The following is a 24,706-nucleotide window of genomic DNA, read 5'->3' as shown; positions in this document are numbered from 1 at the left end:
GGAAGGAACATTGCATTGGCCGCAGTGCCTTTCTCCAATTTACTGGGTGATATGGAATGTTTAAGTAACAGTGATAGAGTTGGATTAATAGGGCAGAATGTAGCTGAGGCTAAGATGCATGAAAAGTAACATTTTGTCACCAAAATCCATGTTTCACATAGCCATCTCCACTAACTCTCTGCACAGCTCCTCTCCCTCAACCTTCCAGAGCTAATCCCCCATGTTGCCGAGTGACAGGTTTTAAATTATGGTCTCTTCCAACCATCCCCTTGCAGAAGAAGTCCAGATCCAAGTCACCAGGCATAGCACTTGTGCTGGACTCTGTGTTAAGATAGTTTTGTCTCTTCTTTCTCTCAAATGAATACCAATCACCCTGCAGCTGTGACCAGGGCTAGGAACTGATGTTTCAGGCTATTAGGTTGCCTCATGTGGGATGTGCCAGGGATGAGCAGCAGGAGACAGTTAAGTTTGCAAAGCCTAGGGCTGAGATTGTGTTATACGTGTGTTCTTAAAAGACAGCATGTGGTTCAAGACATAGTATATTTCAGAACAAGTAACAATGCAATGTATTAGGCTTCACTACTAGCAGTTGATACTTCTAGTCAGTATTGTTTCTTAGGTAAACTGCCAATTGTATTTAACTTGAGTAGCAAATTCAATATCACATCATGTTTGGCCATTTAAATGTGCAGGCTCAACATAGTTTGATTCTCTTTCTGTGAAACTGTAACCCACACACCTATGTGTGGTTAACTGTCTTACATAGTGGTAGCTAGACCACATCACAGAGAAAGAGTAAGTGTTGTCTGCAGCCTAAGCTGAGAGTCAGCTGTCACTGTAGAGGTACCTGCACTAGGCTTCAGAGGTCACAGGTTTGAGCTGGTCTGTGGGCAGTTATAAGTCCCAAGGGCACTCTATTCATTTCTATGTCTGAATTTCTTCTGTCTTCAAAGTCAGTTGCTTATTGATATTTTATTGCTCTAAAACTCTTGCCTGATTCATTTAATGTACTTTCCTGAGACAACCTGTATGAAATGTTCTTGTCGATATTTTTGCTTTCTTGCTCAATTTGTATACAATCATTTGTCTCCTGCAGGTTTTCTGCTTTCTGTTTGCTTTCAGCAATCTGTTTTGTATTTATCTCTGTGTTGCATACTCACATTGGTGTAATCAGTATGCGTATTATGGGATGAAAATTTACAGGACAAAAAAATTCTGTATAGTCACACGGGCACTAAAATCACAGTACATAAAGAAGTTGTGATTCCCTATTGTAGTTTGTTTATATAATTATTTACCCAGGACTGGATTATTGACAATACCATTGTTTGAAATGATTGAGTAAAATAGAACTGGAACACAGCTGCATTCTGTTATCGTCCATTTGTTAGAGAAGTAGCTTGAGCTATTTTCAGACAAATGGGACACTTCAAATCCTGACCCCAGCTTCACTCACTGAATCTAAAACCTCTTGTTGCTGGTAGAAAAGCATTCATATCAAAATTCATCAATTTTAGCAAGCAAGCTCAAATGAAGGGCACATCCCATTTTCTTCTTGCTTAAATTGGCATCTTCAGTTCTTCCTGGCGAGTTAGTGAGCACTTGTGCAGTAAAATAAACAGGATTAATCTCTGTTCATAGATTCTACTGAAATAGCTGCCTTGCTCTGTGGCCACCATGTGTGACCACCATGCAGAAAAGCAGGCCTCGGGCAGCAGTTTAAAACAAAAAACAAAAAAAAAAGTATAACACAAAAGAAGATTTGATTGCCCAGGATTCCAACTAGTGTTGCTGCACCAGCATTTAATGAGCCACTGATGTTTCCTGTCTTGTGGGTTGCTCCTGCAGCTGGCAAGCTTTTACTGTACTTGCACAGTCTTAAAATTAACAAGAAGCCTTGTTAAAATTAACAAGAACTCAGCTAGTCCTCTGATTCTTAAAATTGAACTTCTTTTAAAAAGAAGTCTGTTTTATTTGGCCATAGCATCAGGAGTCATGGGAGAGGTCTGGAGAAGGTTGATGCATGAGACTGGGATTAGCAGTGGACCAGAAGAATGGGATTATGGCAAACCCCAGCCATATATCAGCAGTAATCTTGCTTTTCCTGCAGCTAAATCCCAGCCCATGTATTGCCTACCAAGCTAACGGAGGAAACAACTATCCTCACAGCAGGATCAAGGTAAACAGATGCAGTTTAAATAAATATAATGTGAAATAGTCCTAGCATTAGAAACAGAATTTCAAAAATGTACAGTGGTACTTTCTAGAAATATACACATCTTCATTTAGATTATGGGATGCCAAGGAAGAGGCATAAGCAATAGCAGCCTTGAGGCTAGAACAACCATAAAAAAGCTCTCAGAGATGTAAGTGATGGCTTTTTTATAGCTAATCTTTAGGTTTTAGTCTGAAGAAACAGCAAGAGTTCAGGAAAATGAGAAGTGCCTTGATTTTCAGGGTCTTATTACCATCTCCAAATCTGGTGTTTGGATGGTCAGATTAGCATTTAGACATATGAATTCCCATTTTTAATATAGAAGAGCCAATTCAGAGAACTGAGCCATAGCATGGAAAGAAGGTTTTCTTGATTTCAGTGATTTGACTAAAATGTCAGCTCTTTACTATGAAGAACACTATTCTGTATTAAAGTCCTCATTTAATTGCTTTCAGGTTTCTCTGTTTTAATCTGTGTAATGCAGAGAAGAATCACCAAACATTGTGATGTTCTGCTCTATCTGTCTTGAAGGAAGTTGCAAAGCAGGATGAATATATTGTTGGTAAAAGAATGCTGGAAAAAATAAACATAATTAACATGGGCATAGTTCAGTACTGAACTGAGGGGAAATCATTAGCACCAAAACAGTGTGGTTACTGAAGGGGAAATGCCGTGACATAAATTGGACATATCCCTCTTTAGATCAGAAAATTACTCCAGCACTGGAAACTTCACTTCGAAAACCATATAAGGTTACCAAGTGACGAGAGTTTAGTTACTTGTCATATCATCTGCAAAATCAAGCACTTTACAAGCAAGTAAAGGAATAATTAAGAAAACAGTAAAATGTTGCACTGCCCACATGATAGGCAGTCAGAATTATAGGTGCTCAGCACTTGTGGAAAAATCAGGTCACTTTTATTTTAGAAATCTAAATTGGATACAGGAGCCTTATTTTAGTCAGCCAGAGCCAGTCTCTCTTTCTGTCCACCTTCTATACTAATAACATGTCTCCTGAATGGGTGCAAGCTTGTAGTATTCTGCATTTGGTCTCCCCTGCAGTTTTTGGTCACATATGCTTTATCCCACAGATGGGTCTTTGGTTATGTGGTCAGCGTGGCACACCTGTCTTCTCCTATTGTGTGAGGACCGAGGGTTTTCTGAGGAGAAATATCCAACTCAAAACTCTCCCAGTTAGAGGTCACTGAGGAGCTTTTCCTTCTTCTCAGCAGAAATATTGGTTTGACAAGGAACAGAGGATTTCGTGAATAGTCTGCATTTTGTCCCCCTAATTTGAAAAAAAATATTCTCAAACAGAAGTGCCTATGTACAATATCGTGTCCCGTGAGATTTTTCCCTGCAAAGAACAACATGTGAACACATCATGTTCCTAACACAGCCTCTTAGCATATGGTGCCATCAGTACATTGGGGTGGCTTTGAAATAGGTACTGTCCAGACTGTTCCCCCCCTGACATTTCATGTGCAGAAAGCAGGGGCCCTCAAGAGACTTTAAAATTACCTTGCCTCTATAGGCTTCTGCTAAAAAGCTTTCCAAGGTCACCTATCCCCTGACCTGGGGAGGTGGCTACCACAATCTGAATGAGGAAACCCATACTTAGAACCCAGGAAGACACAGTTATAATGTCTTCCTCTGGGGTAATCCCAAGCTCTTAACCCTTCTGTAGAAGTGAGCTTGAAAACAAAGAGAAAATAAACTGCAGTCTCTGATAGCTGACCTTTCAGTCTTAGACATGCACACACACATGCCCTTCTTCAGGATGCAGGAATCAAATCATTGCCTTAAAAAGGTGCCTTATTTAAAAAAAAACAAAACAAAACAAAGAAATGTGTGATAAAACATATATGATTGCAAGTGTTACAGAGCAACTATGAGGAAAAAAGGTACATTAAAGTGGAGAATTACTTTCCTGGGATTCAGTTTAAAAGTTACACTGTACCGGGGGTACATCAGCCAGCCTGAGGAGCCCCACACCAACCCTAGAATTAAAAAAATAACAGAAATCACCATAGCTACGTATCTCCATTTGTGCTACCAAGAATCACAATCCAGCCAATGCAACGCTGGAGTGACGTGCTGTAGAGCCAGGTATCAGTTTAGACCTTTGTAGGTTTCCTCAATTTTCTGTAGTTTCTTATTTATTCTGATTTTATTGTTTCTGCCATTAAAAGGTACACTCTAAATTTGCACTTATAGGTAGATGTGGCCAAGACTCAAGATTTCTGGTTTCCAAGAAATTGCAACATTTGGAATTTTTTTAAGTTCTTGTGAACTTGAAAGACCAAAATATCATTTTTCTAAATAGAAATTAGTTCCTTGGACCAACAGCTGCTGAGTGAAATTGCAGTCATGAAACTGCTACAACGAGCCTGGAAATTTTTGAGGACCTCAGAAAATCAGGGTTCTCAGGACTTCCAGTTCTTTCCATGATAATCACCATTGTATTTTTTGTTTGCTTCATTCTTCTCCATGCTGTCCTTTCTAAGATCATACCAGTGCTCATACATTAAACTGTTGTCCAGAGACGTTGCCATAGAACCCCTCCCTCACCCCTCTCATCCCCAGTCTGGCCTTAGACCAAATCGTACTGCAGGTGAAGACTGTCTTTGGCAAACACCTGTCCATTTATTAAACTTTTGAACACCTTATTTTTATTATTTTTATTGCATTCATACTCCAGTTCATGAATCTGATTTATCACTGAGAAATGGGCATATTAGGAACTGTAAGTCTGTGTTTAATCATGTCATATAGAAGAAATTTTTAAAAATTTGTCTCCTCTAATTTGATATATATATATTTTTTTTAAATTTTAAGAATACCTGAAATGTACTAACCTCAAGAAATTGAACTGTGCTCCAACATTTGGTGGGCTAATATGAAGTGGTGTTACAGGAGGTTACAGACTTGGAACGTTAACCCTAGTCCTATATTTCAAACAGTTACTTTTCTCACCTTGCTTTTGCGAACTGAAGCAGAGCATCGTATCCAAAGCCTGAAATGTTTTATTTCAAACATTCTATTTTCCTTTTTGTTGCTAACAGCAAAAACACACACCCCTAAACCTGGCACCTGAGGTGGTTTCCTGCTCCTAAATCCAGCCTTGGACCCAGATTGTATTTCAGAGATCTCTAACCCAAGCAGCAAGAGACTTAGGGTATGTCCACACAGCAGCATTAATGTGAAATAAGCTATTCTGGAAGGCTGCTTCTACACTTGCCCCCTCTTCTGAAAGGGGCATGGTAAGAAGTGAAATGGATTATGCAAATGAGGTGCAGATTAAAATATCTTGCACCTTGTTTGAATATTCACACGACATCTCACTTCTGAAAGATCCTCTTCCAGAAGCAAAAGCTGCCTTGTAGATGAGGCTCCTTCAGAAGGAAATGGGGTTTCTTCTGAAGGAGCCCCATCTACATGGCAGCTTTTGCTTCCGGAAGGGGATCTTCCAAAAGCAAGATCTCATGGGAATATGCAAATGAGGCATGAGACATTTTAATCCACGCCTTATTTGCATCTTCTGCTCTGCTCATTACCAGGCCCCTTTCAGAAGGGGAGGCAAATGTAGACACAGCCAAAGAGATATTCTGGAATAATTTATTTTGAAATAATGCTGCTACAAACAAAATTCATTTTGAAATGTTTATTTCAAAATAAAGTGTCTACACACAGTAGAACCTATTTCAAAAATAGATTGATTGGACACACTATGGCTTATTTTGAAATAGGTTCTATTCCCTGCCTACACAGCCCCTATTTTGAACTAGCTATTTTGAAATAGGCGCTATTCCTCGTAAAATGAGGTTTACCTTTTTCAAATAAGCTACCCACTATTCCTAAATTATTATTATTATTATTAGTTGGATGTTTAGTTTTCAATAGCAATGCTGCTAAAGGAAGTCTACAGCGAGATTATGAACATTGATCAAACAAAAACAATGGTATGTGGAGATAAGGAAAATCAGTATAGATGGGATTGAACCAGAGACTGTAGAGGAGCTCACATATCTGTGGAGCAACATAACATATGACTTAGACTGTAAGAAGCAAATAGCAACTAGAATAGTGAAAGCAAGAGAGAGAGTTTGAAGGCAATGGATAAGATCTGGAAGAGCAAAGCGATTATCTTAGGAATGAAGCCGAGCATCTTGAAAACGTCTGAATTCAGCAGCATGTAGTATGGATGTGAGACATGGGTGATAATGGAAGTGTCAAAGAGAAGAATATTGGCATTTGAGAGGAGTTGTTATAGAAAGAGCCTGAGAATGGGATGGATGCAGAAGGTTATCAGTGAGCAATTATATAGGAAGATACAGCTGAAAGAGAACCTGCAGAAGGTTATACAGTGGACGTTACACCTATTCAAAAATATTTGTAGAATGAATGACAAATGAAAAATCAAGACCCTGGTATTCAGCATAATGGATGGTTTGAATAGAAGACGCAGACCCCACAGAGAATGGATAGATGTAGTAGACTGGTGCGGAGCTAGTCTACAGAAACTAAGCCACTCCGCACTGTAAAAGGAAAGATGGAAAGAAACAGTGAGAGAGGCATCAGACACCAACGGGCACTGAGCCCATGGTTGATGATGATGATGATGATGATAAAGGAAGTGAACTTAAAACAGGCATCTGACCTTCAGAGGAAACAAGGGAGAAGGTTTTTTTTTTCTTTGTTTCTTTTTTATTTTTTAAATCTTACCGTAGCAGTCAACAAGAGGATTCAGAGAGAAATCCAAAGGTTATATAGTGGGTCAGCTCTCTGCATGACACCTTTATCCAACTCCTTTTGCCACGAATGAGGAGTACATTCATGTATTGGGAGTGGATGGAAGAAGGACTTGGAATACAAGATGACTGACTGTTTCCTAATCACCAACAAAGAGAAAGCAACACAGATTTTATACCATGTTGCCTGTGGTGTATTTCACATATTAAATGCACTTTTATATAGGTGTTTGTTTTATACGGATATATGTTAGGTTGCCATGTGTCACTGATTCATAGAGCCTTGTGCAGGTACAAAAGTCAGAGCTGCATCTGTATCCACAAAAATGACCAGCAGATATTCACACTGACACCTGCAGATGCAGGTGGCTCTGGATACCCATGAATTTGTAGGGCTTTACTGACTGATTTAGCAAGAAGCAGATTGTAGCAAGGGGGAGAATGTTCAGATGGTGTTGATTTAGGGCTAGCTCATGTCAGTAAGGGGTGGAGCCAGACGTGTTCAGAAAAGCACAATTCCACAAGTTCTCTGGTGTGCATAGGAAGAAAGGATTCCATATCTAGGGGTAGACATGCCCTGGAAAGACTTGCCTCTATTAATATCTGTATGAGGAAACTTCTCGAGAAAAATGTATCGTAAGTGTGGATGCATGGGAGGGTTTTCAGGTTGGCTGGGAGAAGAGAACCGTTTTGATGGTTCAGAGGAGGAGAAGAGACAGCAGTTCTTGATGGCTGGGGGGAAGGGAAGAAGAAACAAAACCACTGGAAAAGGGGCCAGCACAGTGGCTGACTCATCATCCAGGAACGAGGGGTTTTGAAAGGTCAGCCTGTGCTGGGAACCTCCCATTCTATTCATGGAGCAGGATCTGCAGCACTCAACCTACCAATCTAATCTGATGGTAAATTTACCAGGTTATTGGCTATATCTGCTCGGAGCCCATTAAGAGGGTCTGGGAAAGAATTTTTCCCTTTTACCATATTGGTGGGGTGTAATTGAGGTTTTTTTGCCTTCCTCACAAAAGGTTCAGGTGGGCTCTGCTCATGCAAAGTGTGACAAGTGGTAAGCCATATATTGCAACTCATTATTTAAGTGCATAGTGGATGTTCACTCCAGGCACTCTGTAAAAGAAGGCACACAGGAACAGATAAATGACTCGAGGAAAGGATTTATGGAGAAGTGCTTGATAATTAAGCAAGCTGGGAGTAGTTGGGGACTCCTGCAAGTGATACAGCATGGAGCCATCTTCCACCCCCACCTTACCCCTCACATGAGGTCCTGTCAATGTATTTGCTGGAGAGATCTGGACTGAAAGCAGGGGAAGTTGGTTGAACCCCTCTCCCCTCCAGCAATGGATCTGCTAGAAGGACATGGGTGGGAAAGGCGGTGGGGAGCTAGTAAAGGCACTCCCCCCACAGCTAATTATGAGAGCAAACAAGGGAGGCCACCTGCCCTGCACATGTGATCTGCTGGGTAGTCCCAGACATCGAATAATGAAGTTGTGGCCTGATTAAATCTATATAAGAGTTCTCCTCTGCATTCAGCATAGCCAGACAATGAGTCTTTTATACTCCCACATCCTGTCCCATCTTATAAATGCAGAGTTTTGAAAGAGGAAAACTCCCAGAAAAGCCCATTTTGAAACAGCAGTGGGATACAGCGCTACATAACCAGATACCCAAGTTGTTTATTTTAACTAGCAAATTACTTTCTCTTTGTTTTAGAGATGCATCTTTTGTCAGGGATTTTTATTGATATTTTTAAGGCAGTTCTAGTCAGTGATTTTGTTGTAAGAAAGGAACAATAATATAGACTGCAGTGCATGACATTTGAAATAATGTCTTGAAGTCTTGCAGTGCCTCTGCTTTTCTGTGTAAACTGACAGTTACTTGGAGATTTCAAAAATGGAAATGGCTAGCTGAGTCATGCAGCTTGTTGTATGAGGATGGGTTCTGTAATCACATGTCCTTCAGTTAAATTATTCAAATTTTTCCTCACTGCATGAACAATGCAAAATGCTAATCACAAGTCGTACTCCTGGTAGACAGTATAAAGTTGCATACCACTCAGGCATCAGCCTGGCATTAATTGCACTTAGGTACCATCCACTTGAAGAGAATATTGACATTAGGGAAAGTATTTTTGTTTTAGTGGAGATTTCTTCTGCACCTAAGCAGCAGAAATGCAAATTTAAACCCAGCTTCCTCAGTATGAAGCGCTAAATCTGTACAAGATATATATACACTAGAAGCATCTATCTACAGAAGTTACTCTCAGAAAAGATGTTCCAACAAAACTTCTGTCCACAGATTGTGTGTACACGTAAAAGTGGATTGATCTTATGATCCGCTCAGTTGACAAAAGGGCCCCCCGGAGCATCTACACAGCTTTTTTGTTGACAGGTTTTGTCAACAAAATGCATTTTGTGTGTACACACTCTGCGCTAGTGTAGACATAACCAACATGGACTCCTTGTGGAAGGCGAGTTCCCATATGATGATAGTCTCAGGGGAGTAGCCATGTTAATCTATATTTTCTCAAAACAAAGCAAGCAGTCCTGTAGCACCTAAAAAACTAACAATTTTATTTACTAGTTAATGAGATTTCATGGGAAGGACCCAGTTCTTCAGATTCTGGAGCAGAACTGAGAAAGAATTGAGAAATCAGCAAAATTAAAAAAGTTAAGTGGGGAGACTTAATGAGATGCCCGCCATCCCTGTGAATATCAAAGGTGGAGAAATTGTCCTTTTAATGCATAAGATAATTGAGATCCTTGTTGAGTCCCTGGTGAAAGGTATCAAACTTGCAAATGAATTCCAATTCAGATGTCTGCTTTTGTAATCTGATGTTAAAATCTCCCTTTGTAGTAATACACAAATCTTAAAGTCCTTTATTGAATGTCCTGTGAGATAAAAGTTCTCTCCTACAGGTTTATGTATATTCAAATTCCTAATGTCTGATTTGTGTCTATTCATCCTTTGGTATAGGGACTGTCCAGTTTATCCAATGTACATGGCAGAGGGGTATTGCTGGCACATGATGGCATATATCACATGAGTGCAAGTGCAGGAATATGAGCCCCAATGCTGTGACTGATGTGGTTTGGTGCAGTGATGGTGTCTCTAATATAGATATGTGGACAGTGCAGGCAACAGGATTTGTTGCAAGGAAAGATTCTAGGGTTAGTGTTTTTGCTGTATGGTGTGTGGCTGATAGTGAGAATTTTCTTGAGGCTGGGTGTCTGTGTGCAGGAAAGAACAGGCCTGTCACCCAATGCATGTGCTAATGAGGGGTCATGTTCCAGTATAGGTTGTAGATTGTCAGTAGTGTGCTGGAGGGGTTTAAGCTGAGGGCTGTAGGTGATGACAAGTGGTGTTCTGTTGTTTACCCTCTTGGTTCTATCTAGAAATATCTGGTTTCTAGGCATTCATCTGGCCCTGACAATCTGCTTCTTTACTTCTCCCAGTGGGTAATTAAGTTTTACGAATGCCTGGTAGAGATCTTTATTTTTTTTTGTCTCTGTGCATGGGGTTGAAACACATGCAGCTGTATTTTAGGACTTGACTGTAAACAATGGATCATGTGATGAGTCCTGGATGGAAGCTGGAGGCATGTAGGTAAGAGTAGCCGTCTGTGGGTTTCAACACAGGGATTTCAACAATTTGCACCCCACCATCAGTCTCAGTCTTGGCCATTCCACACAAGAGATCCATTTCCTGGACACTGCAGTAAAAATCACTGATGGCCAAATTAATACCACTCTTTACCAGAAACCCACCAAGAGATGACTAGCTCCTCTGGCAGCTCTTGGTCGGCTCCAGCAGTAGGGAAGAGACATCCTGATCCTCTGGCAGCTGTTCCCCAACTGAGCTAGAGGGCTGGCTTTTCTAGTCCCACATTCTGTCCCATCCTTGTGCTCCTAGTGGGGTGGCCACAGGTGTCCCAATCAGGGGGCAGTTGTGGGTCTCTCCCTGGCTGGTTGGTGCCAGACCATACCCCATGCTACACTGTGCACAAGTTGTTTGTATTTTTTTAAACCTGGAAAATTTAAAAATTAACAATGCTGCAAAATTTCTTGTGATACCTATCTCTGCACTACATTAAGGGGCATATTGTGTGCTGATACCCATATGCAACTGACTTGTAAGCCACAAGTATCTGAAAACAGAGTTTAGCATTAAGATAAAGCTTCACAAAATGAGACCTCACTGCACAAGGGATTCCATGAGTAATCTTTATCAATATCAAAGGCATGCAGATTCATTCATAAATGGTAGATTAAGAGCCTCATACCTGTTTTCCACCAAGGTTTCCTACCTCTAGATTTCCTGCTGCTATTCTGTAATTTTGTTTGTAGTGCTAGGTATGTGTATAAACTGTTCCACTGAAGTCCCCTTAAGCAGGTGAAGATAATGTGGGAACCACATTATTAATTTTTCCCCAAAACACTAAAAAAACTGTTGGAAATCAATTTATGGAACAACAAATGTTGGAAACAAACAAACAAAATATTGGAAAAGAGTGGAAGCTATTGATCTCCTTAATGGGAAGCCGATATTATCAGTGAAAGCAGACAGCTTGGGCATTATGGTGGCAGCAAAAATAAATGTAAACTTTCTTCTTGAGTATTAATAGAAAAAGATTTATGTGCAGAAAAAGCATTTTGCTGTAATGCTGCTGGGCAGTTCATTAAATTTCAGCTGGATGCAACTTCAGGATTTGAGAGTGTCAATTGAATAACTGCATTCTTGATCACAAAAAAAGTCATTTCTGAATCTGATTTATAAGGCACAGAAGCTGTAACTGAGTTTGCCATTTATCAATGAAACCTATGGTAGAGTCCATTGAATCATATTTATTTAGTATACCATTGATTCAGACCATGTTATTAAACACATTTAAAAAGTTCTGTGTTTATTTGAAATCCATATGAATAAGCTGTATTCATTCTTGGCTAAAGATGGACCCTGGCTCCAGAATATGGATTTAATTCCAATTTCTCTTCAGTTTGGGTGTGGTTGTAACCAGGTGTTTGGATTAGGCTCTCATCCACGCTCAGTTCATTATCATGTCCATAATTCTTATCACAGACCATAAACTTGTATGTGCAGATGAAAAATGCTATCTAAGACCTATATGTGTGACTGCATAATATATTTTATTTAATTTTTTGCAAAGGTGTATGTTACTAAACAGTTTGCTTCCATAACTCCATATTCATAGAACACGTCACAGAAATCTAACCTTCTCTTTTAAATGATTGCAAAAAAGTATTCTACAGGAACCATTCACAAGTTTGCTTCAGACATTTTATTTTAATCGATTCATACAAAGTGCAACCTTTGAACTTGTGCTGGACCAAAGTGAACACATTTTGGGCTTAGATAAGGGAGGCCTTGACCCAGGCTCCCAGATCTGAACACCTCTTGGTTATTAGATTAGGGTCATGATTAGAAGTTATTTCAAGATTCCAAATTAATACCTGAATTTTGTGATGAACTCTATATTTAGTGTCAGTTCAGAATAATGTATGTTTTCCATCCTATTCTGTGTATATGTTTTGATTTGGTTATTCACGTACACCTTGTACAAATCCAAAATCTCAAATAAGGACAAGGTCAAAACTGTGAAGTTTCATCTGTTTCTGTATAAGGTTGGAATAGTTTTGATGCAAAACCCACAAAATCACCCATGGAGAGTTTCAGTAAGAAGACATTTTATTATCATGGTCAGAGCTTTGAGTTTGCGATGAAACCCCTGTCCAAGATAAGTTTCATATGGATTTCAGATGATGAAGTGTCCATCATTGTCTTGAGGTAATTTTATGCTATTAAAAATTGACTTGGTTACAGGAATAATGGTCTGTTTTTTCTCTCATGAAGAATTGTTGAAATCCTACCTCAAGCCAGGAGGTATCAGAGAGGCTGTCTTCATAGATATCTCTGAGGGATTGGCTTGAAGTCCAGTTGCATGCAGTGTATTTGCACAGATGTAACCAACTGGAACACCCATGTAAATTGTTTATGATTCACATGAAATAATTTCTCCTAGCTTTTTTCTATGAAGTCAGGCCATCTGCTGCCTATGGAGCATATTTTAAAAAAATGGAATTTTAGTATGAGATCTATAAAAACTCCATGATGTGACTCTCACATTAGTTTCATTACAGACATTTGCTATTTTTGCTTTCTATCTGCATGAGATGGGCCTCAGTTACTTACACCAGGAAAATCTTCAGCAGCAGTATCAGAAAAAAATTGTAAATATAGGTCAGATGATGTTTTGGGACAACCTGTGCTTTTGATCCCTTTGAGTCTCTAAGGCCGCAGCTACACTACAGCGATCTTTTGAAATACAGTCTTCTGGAAGCTGTCTTCCTGAAGATCATCTTTCAAAAGATCACAGCCATGCACACAGAGCGGACCAAAAGAGCCATCTGGTTTTTTGAAAGAATGTCAACACAGCCGTGAGTGCTCTTTTGAAAGACCAGGGCTGGAAACGCCACTGACGGGGTGGCATGGCCAGCAAGCCCTTCCGGGAGTTCCGGCCAGGCATTCCTTTAAAGGGCCCCTCCCAAACACCCACTCCCTGCACACGCTGCTCAGACCTGCCGTGCTGCACACAGCCAAGAAGAGCCCATCTGATGATCCTGAAGCTCACAGCCAAGAGCCAGGGACCGACAGGAGCCCCTGACCTGCATGCTCACCCTGGCTGGGCTGCTGGCCACCATCGCGGCAGCTGCCCTCCACCCACCCACCTCTGATGACCAAGAATTGGCCCCAGGAACCGCCCCCACCATGGCTCTGGTCACAGCACAGCCCCCCTCCCCCACACCAAGCCATCTGCTGCCTCAGGAGCTACCCAACCAGTTCCGATAAATGGGACCAGCTGGTCCTGGGTGAGTGCGATGGTGTGCACTGGCTGCAGAATGGGGGCTGAATGCAGAAGGAAACAGTCCCAGTGCTCCGCAGCTGGCTCACCAGGGGGTGGTGGGAACTGCTTGGCAGGGACCACTGTGGCCAGGAGCCAGTAGCCAAGGACCTGTAAGGTGGCAGGGGGAGGTTGGGTGGCAGCAGAGCAGCGAGCTCAGTGGGAGATGGAGCAGGTGGAGCGGCTGGGGGAGTGGCTGCAGGCTGGTGGACTCAGGAGCCTGGCCAGTCAGCCTTGCGAGGATCCCCAGCAGCTTGTCCCACACCTCCCACTGCCAGGCCTGCTCAGCCTCGTCAAGCCGCAGCCACCTCTCTGTGAACTGGTTCTGGAGGCAGATGGTGGCTGTTCTGGTGGCGCCCTTGGCTTCCCCTGGGTGGCGCCATGACACTGGCCATGGGTCCCAGCACTCTCCATGGCCTCTGCTCCCAGACTTGCTGGCCCAATGTTGCGGACAGGGCTGTCCAGCCTCCATGCAGTGCTGGGCCTCTCCCAGCTCTCGGATGGTGCAGCTGTAAGGATGGAAGGGGAAAGAGAGACTGTCCGTCAGTGCCCCCCATGCCCCGCTGCCACTGCACCCAAGCAGCATGGCCCCAGGCACCCTGAGGAGTTGCCACTGGAGCAGCATAAGAACAGCCACACTCGGACAGACTATAGGCCCCTCAAGCCCAGTATCCTGTCTTCCGACAGTGGCCAATGCCAGGTGCCCCAGAGGGAATGAACAGAACGGGTAATCATCAAGTGATCAGTTCCCTCTCACCCATTTCCAGCAGTCAGCGAGCACTGAAACCCAGGGACTCCAGCCTGCAGCATGGACAGGAGCTCATCCTAAAGCAGGCAACAGAAGTGATGCACTCAGGCCTGGATGTCCCACTGTGCACTGGTTCTGCCTAAGGCAGCCTTTGCAGGGCTGCATTCCAAGCCTAGATGTGGGCAGTAAGAATGGGCACCCCCACTCCCAACTCCCACCCGGTTCCTGCACCCCCACAACTCCCAGCCTCTTGCCCTACCTCCTGCACTCCCCCACCCTTCTATGAGACCCCACAATGACCTGAGCAACCCACAGTAAATCCTCTAGTAATAAATAATTAAAAGGTAAAACGTTTGCCTATTTGCCAAGATTCAATCCCAGCAAGTCTTCATAGCCAAGTTCACAATAAACACTGGCTTATTTTTGTACCAATTTAAGTCTGTTTACAAACAATCTTTGCTGATAGATAATGCTTTGATATCAATACAACAATGCCCACACCTCTTGTTACCCCAATTTAACCATTTCTAGACCATTACAGGTAAATTGATGCAAATGCTATGTCTAGAGCAGCTCCAACTCTCCAAATGGGGGAGTTACATTGAAAATACTGTCAGATTTTTATTTTTGGACTTATTGCTGGGATGAGATGCCACTGTGACTATGCACTTTTGAATAAAAGGTTCATTGTGTTAGTCACCCATAATCTGGCTATTGTGCTGCATTGTTGGATGTCTCAGTACAGCCACTGACCTTTGATATGAGATGCCTTATTTGACAGTATCAGATAAATCAGAGGATCATTTATCTTTTCCTATTTAATTAGTGTAAATATTGGCTTTTGCTTCAATTGATTTTATTGAAAATGTCACTTGCAACAAACTACATAATATAATAAGACTGTGGCTTTGATACGCATTTTTTAACTTAATAAGATGGATTCTCCTGTTTAGTTTCAGTGAACAGAATTATTAGTGGTTTCATATGCCTTGTTCACAGTGACAGTTACTAAAAGCTTGACACATAGAATGAATGTCTGACATTGTCATTTAAAGGTTCCATTTCTTCCTCAGAGTCAAATTAATCCCTCAGTGAATATAAGGGGAGAAATTGTTGCCTCTGTAGAAGCTGTAGACTCATCTTCTTTGCAGACACTATCCTCATTAAAATGGACAAAGTGTTGTTTCAGAGCGATAGCCACGTTAGTCTGTATCTGCAAAAGCAACAAGGACTCCTGTGGAAACTTTGAGACTAACAGATTTATTTGGGTATCAACTTTTGTTATGCAAAGCTCACTTCATCAGATGCAACTAATAGTTTGTCTGCCAAAGCAATAATAAAAAGAGCCTAGTTTTGGCTTTACAGATGAATTCTAGATAACAGATGTTGCAATTTTAATGAGATAGAACTTGTGAAGACAAGAAGAATTTCCCTGAGTTAAGATAATGCAAACAAGAAATGGAAACATGGACAGTTGACAAAGGAGGAGTATAAACATACAGCTGGAGAATGCCAGGGAGTAATCAGGAAAGTGAAAGCACAACTGGAACTGCAGCTGGCAAAGGATGTGAAGGGTAACAAGAAGGGTTTCCACAGGCATATTAACAAAAAAAGGGTTGTCAGAAAAGATGTGGGGCACTTACTGGATGATAGAGGTAACCTAGTGACAAATGATGAAAGAAAAGCTGAAGCACTCAATGCTCTTTTTGCCTCAATTTTCATGGACCAGGACAGCTCCCACGCTACAGTGCTAGACAATGCCATATGCGAAGGTGGAGTGCAGCCACCGGTGGGGAAGGAATGAGTTATGAGCTATCTAGAAAAAACTAGATCTACACGAATCCGTGGGTCTAAATTTAATGCACCCAAGGGTACTACTGAGGGAACTGGCAGACATCTTTGCTGAGTATTTGGCCATTATCTTCGAAGACTCTTGGAGATTGGGAGAGACCCTGGATGACTGGAAAAGGCCACTATATTCGCCTATCTTTAAAAAGGAAAGAAGGACAATCCAGGAAACTATAGACCAGGCAGCCTTACCTCACTCCCAGAGAAAATAATGGAGGGGATCCTCAAGGAATCCATTTTGGAGCACTTGGAAGAGGAGAAAGTGATCGAGAGTAGTCAACATGAATTCACCAAGGGCAAGTCATGCATGATCTATCTGATTAGCTTCTATGACAAGGTAACAGGCTCTGAGGACATGGGAAAGTCAGTGGATATGATATACGTTGATTTCAGCAAAGCTTTTGATACAGTCTCACACAACATGCTTGCCCATAAGTTAAGGAAGTATGGATTAGATCCATGGACTATAAGATGGATAAAAAAAACTGGCTTGATGGTCGGGCCCAGAATCACAGGGCTGGAAGGGACTTCAGGAGGTCATCTAATCAAGCCCCTTGCTTCAAGCAGGATCCACCCCCACTAAGTCATCCCAGCCAGGACCTTGTCAAGCCAGGACTTAAAAACCTTGAGGGATGGAGAATCCACCACATCTCTAGGCAACGCATTCCAATGCTTCACCACCCGCCTGGTGAAGTAGTTTTTCCTAATATCTAACATACACCTCTCCCTATTCAACTTCAGACCGTTAGTCCTTGTTCTGCCATCTGACACCACTGGGAACAGTTTCTCACCCTCCTCTTTAGAGTTCCCCTTCAGGAAGTTGAAGGCTGCTGTTAAATCACCCCTTAGTCTTCCCTTCTGTAAATGAAACAAGCCCAAATCCCTCAGCCTTTCTTCATAGGTCTTGTGCTTCAGACCCTTAATCATTTTTGTTGCACTCCACTGAACCTGCGCCAGTACGTATACATGTTTTTATACTGGGGGGCCCAAAACTGGACACAATATTCCAGATGTGGCCTCACCAGTGCAAAACAGAGGGGAATAACTACTTCTCTAGATCTGCTCGAAATGCTCCTCCTAATGCACTGCAATATGCCAGTAGCCTTCTTGGCTACAAGTGCACACTGTTTACTCATATCTAGCCTTTCATCCACCGTAACCGCTAAGTCCCTTTTGATCATACTGCTGCTGAGCTAGTTGGTCCCCAACCTATAACAATGTTTGGGATTCTTCCACCCCAGGTGCAGGACATTACACGTATCCTTGTTGAACTGTATCAGATTTCGTTTGGCCCAATCCTCCAATTTATCTAGGTCACTCTGGATTCTCTCTCTACCTTCCAACATATATACCTCTTCCCCTAGTTTGGTGTCATCCACAAACTTGCTGAGGTAGCATTCCAGTCCCTCCTCCAGATTATTAATAAAGATGTTGAACAACACCTGCCCCAGAACCAGGCTTTGCAGCACTCTGCTTGAAACCAACCACCATCCAGATATTGAGCCATTGACCACTACCCGTTGGGCCTGGATGTCAAGCCAGCTTTCTATCCATCTTATAGTCCAAGGATCCAATCCATATTTGCTTATGGACAAGAATGTTGTGGGAGACCATATCAAAAGCTTTGCTGAAGTCAAGGTATGTCACATCCACAGTCTTCCCCATGTCCACAGAGCCTGTTACCTTGTCATGGAAGCTAATCAGATTGGTCGGGCAGGACTTGTCCTTGGTGAATCCATTTTGGATACTTTTGATCACTTTCCCCGCTTCCAAGTTCTCCAAAATGGATTCCTTGAGTATCGCCTCCATTATTTTCCCAGGGATTGAGGTAGGGCTGAACGGTCTATAGTTCCCTGAATTGTCCTTATTTCCTTTTTTAAGGATGGGGACAACATTTGCCTTTTTCCAGTCATCCAGTATCTCCCCGGATCTCCAAGTTTTCAAAGATAATGGCCACAGGTTCAGCAATGACGTCTGCCAATTCCCCCAGTACCCTCGGGCGCAGTAAATCCAGACCCATGGTTTTGTGTACATCTAGTTTTTCTAGATAGCTCAGAGCTTGTTCCTTCCCCACAGATGGCTGCCCTCCACCTTCCCATACTGCATTGTCTAGGACCGTCATGTGGAAGTTGACTTTGTCCGTGAAAACTGAGGCAAAAAAAGCATTGAGTACTTTAGCTTTTCTTACATCATCTGTCACAAGGTTACCTCCCTCATCCACTAACAGCCCCACACCTTCTCTGATAACCCTGTTTTGTTAACATGCCTGTAGAAACGTTTCTTGTTACTCTTCACATACCTTGGCAGCTGCACTTCCAATTATGGTGGATGAAAGACTAGATATGAGTAAACAGTGTGCCCTTGTATCCAAGAAGGCTAATGGCATATTAGGGTACATTAAGAGGAGCATTTTGAGCAGAACTAGAGAGGTTGTTGTTCCCCTCTATTCAGCACCGGTGAGGCCACATCTGGAAAATTGTGTCCAGTTTTGGGCCCCCAGTATAAAAAGAGTATGGATGTGCTGGAGCAGATTTAGAGGAGGGCAATAAAAATGATTAAGGGGCTGGAGCACATCACCTAGGAGGAGAGGCTGAGGGATTTGGGCTCGTTTAGTTTAAAGAAGAAAAGACTGAGGGATGATTTAATATCAGCCTTTGACTTCCTGAAGGGGATCTCTAAAGTGGATGGAGAGAAACTGTTCTCAGTGGTGGGAGATAGCAGAACAAGGAGCAATGGTCTGAAATTACAGAAGGAGAGGAGTAGATTGGATATTAGGGAAAACTTCTTCACCAGGAGGGTGGTGAAGCACTGGAATGCATTGCCTGGAGAGGTGGTGGATTCTCCATCCCTAGAGGTTTTTAAGTCCCAGCTTGACAAGGTCCTGGCTGGGATGACTTAGTTGTGGTTGATCCTGCTTGAAGCAGAAGGCTGGACTAGATGAGCTCCCAAGGTCCTTTCCAGCCCTATGATTCTATGATTTTATGCAAAATTTGGGCCTAGATGCATTTGCATTGTTTTAGAGAGAATAATACTCCCCGTCTTGCCAAATGAGCACCTTAAAACCCAGAACTGTAATCTTTTAAATCTGAATTTTTGGCTTATTATCTAAAGTAGATTACAAATAATGTTTCCATTTTACAATCTGTGAGGAGAAAAATGCTAATATTAACCATGAAAGGTATTAATAAATTTAGTGAATAGTTCTTTGGCAGAAGTTCTTCCTGAATGAAAGCATAGAATGCTTGAAGCACTGACTCATTAATACTCATCAATTTTAACTTATTTTTATATTTGCATAATGTGAAAAACCATACTGGTGTTTAAAACTGTTCAACAGTGTAATTGTTCCTGTCCACAGCAGTGGAACTCTTCTTACTGTTTTCCAATTATTACCACAGGCCTATGCTTCTATAATTTTGTTATCACTGTCAATTTTCTGTCCCTCTTGGAGCCTGCCTGCTTTCTCCACATATACAGAATTCTGCACCACCACAAGTCAGAAATCCAGACCTGTAATTGATTTCATTTTTTTCAAGTCAGTTGCCTTTTGTCATTTTAAACAGTCTCTTTAAATAATGATATGTATTTTCTCTACCAATTAATTTAATCTGTTCATTCTTCTAATTATTTTCTTGGAAAATCCTTTTAATTTTTGGCCTGTGGATTGTTGGTGGGCCATTCAGTGCAAGTATTTGATATTCAGAATTAGATATTTGAACCATGGCAATTGGTATTTTGGATGGAGCAGTCACATACATGTACATCGCTGCGAAAAGGCCAATGTGTGGTCTTCTTCACTCAGACCCTGGTATTCAAAGTCATCAAAACACTGCAAAAAAAATCTTCCTACTTGTAAAGTAGAAAAAACAAACCTAACTAAAACCCCTCTCTTCCTTAGGAGTGTTTGAAAACTGTGCTGGAATTATACGCTGACATTTTATTTGTAAGGGGTTTGTGGTCCTGCTTGCTGAATAAATGGCTCTGGAGGAAAGTGTGCAATTAGTCAGTCTGGAAAGAACAAACCTCAAACAAGGGGACTGAGTTGTGCCTCTCTGCCTTAGAGAGCTGCCTGACTTGTCTCTCTCTCGCTCTTTTTTTGGTTGCTATATGTTGCCATTCTGGATTCAAAGTATAAAACTAGTGTTTCTTTCCAACTTTCCTGAAAAAGTATTTGATATTTTTATCTAACTCCCCTGTGTGCCATGCGCATGATGCACCCAGGTGGTTTAGACATTAATCTTCAGTCTAAGCCTTTTCCTCAAGCTTGGCTACCATTCTAATTGCTTTATCCAAGGCTTAGTTACTTCTAGGGTTTGTTCCCTTCAGACCTGTTTCTCTCAAACTGTTGTGTTGTCTGCCTGATGGTAGTTCCCTTGCCCTTATATCTGAATGAAATTATGAGCCGGAAAAAACTGTATAACACTTGTGTAGCAGAACCATCACCTTGTCTCAGGGGGTAGCTGTGTTAGTTTATAACTTCATGCAAACAAACAGTCCTGTGCTACCTTAAAAATTAACAAATTTTTCTGCTCCAATTTGAAGAGGTGGGTCTTACCCATTCAAGTTCATTACCTAATAAATATATTTGTTAGTCTTTAAGGTACTATAGAACTGCTTGATTTTCATCACCTGATAAAGTGATGGGATGTTTCAGCATGTTTCACAGTGCTGTTTCACAGTGCTGCCCACATATAACTGTCTGTCTCATGGTGCATGCTTGTTACATATTAGTGCACATGTGTCATCTGAGTACAAAATTATGTTAAAATTAGTCGCAAGGAAGAGCTATTACTAAAGGACAATAAGAATAAAGGGCACTTGTTCTTGTCTGTTTATAACAGCAGGTGATATAGGTGTAGGATATGTATTTGCTTTAAAGGAGGAAGAGAAAGACATCAATTTAAAAAGGGAGTTTACATTATAGAAGATAAATGGAAAATAAGGCACTGACCCTGTAAATACTTACACATGTGCTCAACTTGTCTATGTTGTCCCATTGCCTTAAATGGAATTCTTACTTTACTGGGGGTTCAAATGCTTTATTGGTAAGAAAAACATAATATGAACAGGCTTTATCAGTGTATTAATCAAAGATAAATCAGCACAATAGAGAAAGTTTTGAAAATAGTCTTGCAGCATCATTACTCTGTCCCAAATTATGAGCTTAATTTTGCTCATATTTATATTCCCCTTAGTTGCAACAGATACAGAATTGCACAGCCTTCACAGATCTTACTCTTTTTCTTACCTAGGTTTTATACACTCCAAATGTCAGTGGGCCATAGGAAGATCTAGATCATGGTTTCCCAAACTGGGGGGCATGAAGAAATTCAGGGGTGGAGGCAACCTGCCATTTTACATGAATGACCCGATGCAGCTGCTATAAGTACCAGGCAGCTAGCTGCCTCCTGCAAAGGTGATTGAATGTGGGTTGGAGCAGGAGAGGGAGGAGGAGGAGGATGGGGTTAGATGGGAGATGAGGGCTGGGGGGGGGTGGGGGGGTGGGGTGGGGGGGGGCTAGTGATGCCTGCCTTTGTGGGAGTGGAGGGGCTCAGGTGGGTGGCTTGCAGGGTGTGTGAGGCTCAGCTGGTTTATGCTGGCAGATGGGCAGCTGGGCCCAGCAGTGTGGGGCTCAAGTGGCTGACATATGGCTGGTGCTGGTGGGCAGGCAGCTGATTCTAGCAGGGCAGGGCTGGGGTAGGGGGCAGGCAGGTGGCTCGTGGCTTGGATGGGCAGCTCCGGCAGTGCAGATCTCAGATGGGTGGGTGGCTTGTGCAGGCAGCTCTGGCGGCTGGCACGGGGCTCAGGCACCCAGCCAGCTGGGTCTGTACCAGGCACCCACAAGGGAAAAAGGAAAAAAGAAAAACTGTTTGTGCTTATTTTTAATTTATTTTAAATAACAAAATTTGAATTTTTTGTTAAAGGGGGGGTTGGAAGATGGTAAAAAAGAGGTGGGGAGGCATGAGGGTTTCTCAAAAATCTAAAGGGGGGCATGATGCCAAAAAGTCTGGGAACCACTGATCTAGACTAAGTGTGCCTAGCTCACACTAAAATATCAGTGACAGCAATGAAGGGTCCTGCGGCACCGTACGGACTAACAGAAAAGTTCTGAGCATGAGCTTTCGTGAGCACAGACTCACTTCATCAGGTGCTGGTCTTGGAAATCTGCAGGGCCAGGTATAAATAAATCAGAGCAAGGGTGGGGATAACAAGGTTAGCCAAGACCAGCATCTGATGAAGTGAGTCTGTGCTCACGAAAGCTCATGCTCAGAACTTTTCTGTTAGTCTATAAGGTGCCACAGGACCCTTCGTTGCTGTTACCGATCCAGACGAACACGGCGACCCCTCCGACACTTGACTAAAATGTCAGGTGTCAGTAAACGTTAGAAATTTGTACGTTACCTGGCACATAGCTCATATGTGGCAAACCTTAGCCAAATACGCATCACACTTTTGGACTGATTCTAAACTTACAAATAAGAGAGGATATAACAGTTTAATGTGAGTAGATTTCTACCATAAAGCTTAGCAACAGCACAGAGCATTCTGCAAATACAGTTTACAGTTACACACATTAGCCTGAGTACAAAATATTCTGGGAGCACATAATATAGCCTAATATTAAAATTAGGGTGACCATCTGTCCAGTTTTAGCTGGGACTGTCCCTTTTTTTGCTCCCTGGAGAGCTTCCGTACATTTAAAAAAAAAAAAAAAGCTAATTGTCTCCTATGTTGCAAAGTAAAGATTTGAAGTTTAAAGAGACAGGTCCTTGAGCACCAGGGGCTGTTTAAAGAGCTAGCTGGAGAGGCTGGAGGAGGCAGGTGGGTGGGCTCCATAAACAGGTGGTTTAAACAAACTGCTGTGGGCCTCCCAGGAGCCCCTGAGGCAATGGGAGAGGGGATGGAGGAGAGTAAAGGGGTCAGGTTGCCTAGCGCTCTGCTCATGCTGCCTGAGCCAGTTGGCTGTGTCTGAGATATCCCCCTCCACCACCCACACTGCTATCAGGTAATAGTATTGGCATAGGGAGGACAGGGCCCTTTGCTGGTGAGAAATGGGGGGGCAGCTGCTGTGGTGGTGCGCTTAGCTTGGTAGCCCACAGGCACCAGGAAACAGTGGACCATGGTGCTGCCCGCCCCCCCCCTCCCCCGCCCAGCCCTCAGAGCCCTGCAAGTGCCCACAGGCATAAAGGGCAGCTGGACCCAGGCCAGGGGTTAGATGGGGGATCAGGGGTTTGGAGGAGTCCCATGAAGGGTGGGGGCAGGGCTCAAAAGGGAGCAGAGACAGAAGGAAGGGGACAAGGGAGATGAATCATGGAGGAGGGCTGGTAGGGCTGGATTAACTCTTCTGGCAGTCAGGGCTGTTAGATTTTGTGGGGGCCCCTAGGATCTGGGGTGAGCACAGAAATCGTGGGTTCAGAATATGGGAGAGGGTACTCAAGGCTAGGCCAGAAGGGTGGGGTGTGAGATGGGGTGAGGTGTTCCAGCTTGGAGTGCATGCTGTGAGGTACAGCCTGGGATGAAGGGCTTGGGGTTCATCAGAAGGTGGCTGCAGGCTGGGGCCCAAGGGTTTGGAGTGTGAGGGGGGCTCAGCCTGGCCCACTGATGGATGGGGGATCAACGAGAGCAAGTGACCAGAACCACAGACTTTTTCAAAGGGTCTGGGAGCCCCAGACCCTTTTCAATTGCTCAGGCAGGTGTGGCAGGAGGAACCTGCTTTTGGGGAGGCTCAGCCCCTGCTCCATCCTTCCTGCCTTTGCCTTTCCTCAAAGGCCAGAGCCACAGCCCCTCCCCCACCTTTGAGAAGAGGTGGAAAAAGGTGAGGTGAAGGGAGAAATAGGGTGGAGGGTAGGGAGTTTGGCTGCTCCACTTTGCGTAGGTGTTAATGGGTTAGCAGGGAGAGAATTCATTTTACAACATAATTCTTCAGGAGTTCTGTGACTATCTGAAAACAGATGAATTTTTTCTATTTTAAATATCCTGTGTTACTTTACTAATGGATGTATGGTAAATTAAAAACTGGAAGAATTTTTACCATAGATCCTGTTTATTTGTTTGACTTTTCAATTAGAATTGGTGTAACCAACCAGGCTCGGGTTCCCCAGAAACGAGGCTGCACCCAGAAGGTGAGTGCTATATTTGGTTTATTGAAAGCGAGACATCCATGACGGGAGCCCTGGAAATGCCGCAGTCACCAGTGGGGGAAAACCCGATGCATT

General features: G+C 42.7%; 1 protein-coding gene across 6 annotated transcripts in view; it reads left to right on the top strand.

Moving 5' to 3' along the window:
• The window catches only part of IQSEC1 (IQ motif and Sec7 domain ArfGEF 1), a 723,956-nt gene that overhangs the window by 312,954 nt on the left and 386,296 nt on the right, over nucleotides 1-24,706 (top strand). Inside the window, exon 1 of one of the 6 annotated variants that reach the window (XM_075006136.1) lies at nucleotides 24,590-24,613. The exons of the other annotated variants lie outside the window; for them this stretch is intronic. The gene's annotated coding sequence lies outside the window, so the exon portion shown is untranslated. Of the gene's footprint in view, nucleotides 1-24,589; nucleotides 24,614-24,706 lie in introns of those variants that run through there. 6 annotated transcript variants of the gene reach the window in all.

Source organism: Carettochelys insculpta, chromosome 11, assembly GCF_033958435.1.
Source record: "Carettochelys insculpta isolate YL-2023 chromosome 11, ASM3395843v1, whole genome shotgun sequence".
Lineage (NCBI taxonomy): Eukaryota > Metazoa > Chordata > Testudines > Carettochelyidae > Carettochelys > Carettochelys insculpta.
The sequence above is the reverse complement of the archived record's forward strand: the minus strand, read 5'-3'. Positions and strand labels throughout refer to the sequence as shown.